Source organism: Medicago sativa, chromosome 7, assembly GCF_051527215.1.
Source record: "Medicago sativa cultivar Bolivia chromosome 7, Bolivia_mono, whole genome shotgun sequence".
NCBI classification, from domain to species: Eukaryota; Viridiplantae; Streptophyta; class Magnoliopsida; order Fabales; family Fabaceae; genus Medicago; species Medicago sativa.
The window spans coordinates 63,732,115-63,737,022 of record NC_140755.1 but is presented as its reverse complement, the minus strand read 5'-3'; the positions used below and the strand labels follow the sequence as shown (position 1 = coordinate 63,737,022).

At 32.8% G+C, this 4,908-nt stretch overlaps 1 pseudogene across 1 annotated transcript; it reads left to right on the top strand.

The window, feature by feature from the left end:
* Positions 1-3,004, top strand: LOC146907583 (protein LATERAL BRANCHING OXIDOREDUCTASE 1-like; annotated as a pseudogene). Its single transcript, XR_015019919.1, has 4 exons — positions 1-302; positions 795-1,042; positions 1,142-1,466; positions 2,466-3,004. The product of XR_015019919.1 is annotated as a protein LATERAL BRANCHING OXIDOREDUCTASE 1-like (transcript).
* The last annotated feature ends 1,904 nt before the right edge of the window (positions 3,005-4,908 follow it).

Here is a 4,908-nt window from a genome sequence, read left to right as displayed (position 1 = left end):
TCTCAAAGCTAACAATCTACACTACCAAACAAATGAAAAATGAGTGTTGACATAGATAATATTGAGATGGAAGAAGCACCCACTTATGCTCCATCTTTGCCAATGTTCAAGAAATGGTGAAGATGAATCCTTTGGAAGTTCCTACAAAATATGTGAGGAATGAAGAAGAAATGGAGAAAGTAAACTACATGCCTCAACTTTCTTTAGAGATTCCTGTCATTGATTTTACACAGCTTTCAAATGGGAGCATGGAAGAGTTGCTGAAACTTGAGATTGCATGCAAGGAGTGGGGTTTCTTTCAGGTAATTCCTCAACCATAATTTTCGCGTTAGTGGAATGTTCGAGGTTCAAACCCCAACCCCTAAACATATTATACATTATCCCTTATCAATTGAGTTAAGATTGCAAATATACATGTTGTCAAAATTCCGACATAAATTCTAAAATCTAGTCATTTACGTATAAGTATTTTGTGGACCTTTTTTTCTATCAATTAATCAGTCTAGTGGCTAGAGCTCTCACATTTTAAATGTGGAGAAGTGGGGTGTCCGGGGATGCATTTTGCAGACTTTAAACTGAGTCATTTATGACTATATGCAATTTATAACATATATTTAATATTATTTTTGTTTTGGTAAAATCTATCGATTCTAATTGCAATTTTACAATTTCTTGTATCGATTCTAAGTAAAATCCTTCAATTTTGATTGCATTTGACGATTTTCGATTTTGTTATTTCCTTTCAACCTGAAGCAAAATCCCGATTTTAACAACCTTGTATATACCTAATGTAGATAGTGAATCATGGTGTGCAAAAAGAACTCATACAGAGAATGAAGGATGCAGTGGATGAGTTTTTCAAACTTCCAATAGAAGAGAAGGAAACATATGCAATGCTCTCAAACGACATACAAGGCTATGGGCAGGCTTATGTAGTTTCTGACGAGCAAACACTTGATTGGGGAGACGCACTAATTTTATTCATTTATCCCTATCGGTACAGGAACCTCCGATTTTGGCCAAAAACACCTCATGGATTCAAGTATGCGTTTTGAAATAAAAATAAATATGTACATATATAAAGTCTTTACACAATATATGCACATTTTGTGATTTTGATGAAATTCATTTTCTAATGCAGTGAAATAATAGAGGCATATTCAAGTGAAGTGAAACGAGTTGGTGAGGAACTTCTAAGTTCTTTGTCTATTATTATGGGGTTGGAGAAGCATGCTCTTGTTGAACTGCATAAAGAATTATTTCAAGCATTATGTGTGAACTATTACCCTCCTTGCAACACACCTGAGCAAGTATTAGGTATGAGTCCACATTCTGACACAGGCACCATTACCTTACTCATGCAAGATGATGATGTGTCTGGGTTAGAAATTCGAAACAAAGGAAATTGGGTACCAGTTAATCCAATATTAGATGCTCTAGTTGTCAATATCGGAGATGTTATAGAGGTATATTTTTTATTTTTTTTATCTTATCCCTCAATGTATCACCCTCATCTTGAAAAAAGTGAAAATTGGAATAATTTATCGAGGGTTAAATATGTTTTTGGTCCCTATAAATATGTCAACTTTTCGTTTTAGTCCCTCTAAAATTTTCCTTCAACTTTTAGTCCTTATAAAATTTTCAATCACTACTTTTGGTCCCTATTTTTAATTTAATTTTTGTATTTTTTTTAATGAAATTGTGCAGAAATGTGTAAAATTCTAAAAAAAATTCCTAAAAAAATTAGAATTTTTTAACAAAACACAAATTAAATATGGATTTTTAACCGTAAAAAATATAAAAATTCATATTAAATTCATGTTTTGTTAAAAAATTCTAAATTTTTTTTGGAGTGATTCTTATAATATTTTGAATTTTTCTAGAAACTTTAATAAAAAAATATGAATTCCACATATGAGATTACTTTAAAAGAGGAATCAAAAGTGAAGATTGAAAATTTGATAGGGATTGAAAGTTGAAGGAAAATTTTATGGGGACTAAAATGAAAAGTTGAAATATTTATAGGGATCAAAAACATATTTAACCCATTTATCAAAGAAGATGATTCAATTGACACACAATTTGAAATACTTTTATCAAATTTTCAATGATTAAAATCAAACATACTAATCTTCAGTGGGAAAGTGGGAAAATTGTAAGTTACTTTGATCAAATTACAATTTTCCCCATACTAATCTTTATAATACCTATGGTGTCCTTTTTCTAAGTTTGGGCCTAAATAGTAGTTGAGCTTGATTAAGTTCCTTTATACATTATCTAGTTTATCATACAAATCACTTAGGTTTAATGCTGAATTAATTCCAATTTCTTTATACAAAAGTTAATTAATTAATTATAAAAAAAATTATTGGTACATTATTCAGTAGTTGAGCATAATTAATTCCTGTTTTTTGTAAAAAAAGTTACTTAATTAATTATATATCTACAATGTTCAATATGAACAGATATTGAGTAACGGAAAATTCAAAAGTGTAGAACACAGAGCAGTGACAAATAAGAACATGAGAAGGACTTCTCATGCATCATTTTTGTTGCCTCAAGATGATGTCGAAGTTCAGCCATTTCAGCATATGATAGATGCTCAACACCCCAAGATGTACCAGAAAGTCAAGTTTGGAGATTATTTGAGGCATTCCTTGAAGAGAAAAATGGAGGGAAAAACACACACTGATGTGGCAAGGATAAAAGAACAAGTATTAGAGAAATAAAAAATCAAAGAAAATGCCCAGTTTGAGAAAATGAGGAAAGTGATGGCGATTATGTGGTTTTCTCCTTTTAATAATGCATATTTTTTGTTTCTTATGTTTGGTATGTCTTGATTTTTCCCCCCTAAAATCTCTACTTGTATTATTTATATTTATACCAGTCTTAGATTGTTGAATAAAGCATAAAAATATTATCCTACAACTTTTCCATATTGTATTGGAGCTATAGGTTATAAGGTTATACTATAAAATGGTTTCACAACCCATTTTTTCCATCACCCTAATGGCACGTCACAATGCATGGAATACAACATAAACCATACAAGATATGAGGGTGAAAATGACACAAACAATGGTGATCCTAGTGATGGATTTAAAGTGGTTGACGACAACACTAGTAGATGCGAACTGTTTGTCACTAGCAACACCATCAGGCCAGGCCGCGACTTGGGCATTTTTCACTGGCCATGGAGGATATTATAATGCTCTCAATGTTGAGGTTTAGCGTCTCATTGGAAAAATTACTTCTAGTAGTTCCAAACCGTAAGATCGATACAAGACGACAAAGGAAATATTATTTTCTTACTGACAATGCTATGGAACCTGCAACAATATATCTAAGTTACATGTTTGAGAAATCTGAATACTCTTTAACTATTGTCTACTTAAAATATTTGATGGAAGTAGGTATTGGAAAACCTTTATGTTTCTTCCTTCAACAAAACAAGTATGGGATGTTGTAGAAGACACCTACTACTCGGATATCCAAAATTCTTCTCTAATTTATGTCAAAAATCGAAATTGTGGAATTCAAAGTAGAATGACAAGGATGCATGTAAGTAGCAACTACATTGAATTGATGAACCTTTGCCAAGAGTTTAATGTGTTTTGAGGATAATTTCACATTTTCTAATACAACCCTATAGACCATCAAAACTAAGTTATGTTATTCACAGCGATGTTTGAGTCCATAACCGACCAAGTACACTTCACTCACAATATTTTTTTTATTAAATTAATAGGTGACACCATATGACTCTATAAATGGTTTTTACCGCATGTCATTTGGGAGAGTTTTGGTTTATCCCACTGTCGAAAAAATTCCAACCTTGACATTTCAAGATTCTTTTGTTTTGGACCTTTATAGCATCTAATTGAAAAAAACTAGATTATGTGGCATATTGAGTGTGTAATTAAATATTTTTCCTTCCACAAATATAATAACGACTAATTAAAAAATAAACTCACTCTGAAACAAACCCATACATAAACTCTCTTTCTCTCAACAAACAAAGCATCGTTAAAACTCTTTGATTCCACCACCTCCCATTTCAACCGCACAACCTCCTCATATTCTTCATACTCCTCCCCGTATTTCTCCAAAGGCTCTACAATCAAATCCTTATCTTCCATCCTCAACAACCCTCTATCTTCTACCACAATCTCCCCTCCCGAATTCACCCCTACCTCTTCCACCAAATCCACTTCCTTCCTCTTCCTCCATTAACTAACCTCCCATTCTCACCTACCACCGCTTCGATGAAATATCTAAATCATGCAAACACCAAGATCTCAATCTCCAACATAGGCACCGATGGTGCTGAAGAACTCTCGCCATCGTTCTTTTGTAGATAACAATGTGTGATTATATGTTTGTTGTCATTGTGCCCTCTCTCTTGTGTTATATTTTGATGGGCGGCTGAGAGTAATAATATGTACTGGGTTTTGAAATGGGTATCGTTCTCCACAGGGAGTGTGTTCAACTCAATAATTAGCAAAACTTATTTTAAACGGAAAAGTAAAGAAAAGATTATTAGAATTGCAAGGTTTTAATTGCCCCACCGAATGCGAGATTAGGTTTTGAGATTCAGATGACTAATGGCGATTAGGGTTGCCTAGAATCCCCCCTTTGTCTTTGAATGGAATTTATCTTTTAAGAAATCAAACAATTTATTTCGTGAATTACTGATTTAATGTGTCATGACGATACTACTCTTTCTATCATTCATAGGTTAACTGGTATTGCACCAATCAGATTCGTGTACTACGCTAACAAAGGACAAGTATACCGAGACAACACAAACTTAACCTAAAAAAGTATTAAGTCATTAAAAAGACCAATGAACTTGGAGATTTCGAGTTTTTTTTTTGTTGACAAATTGGAGATTTCGGGTTGTCAGTG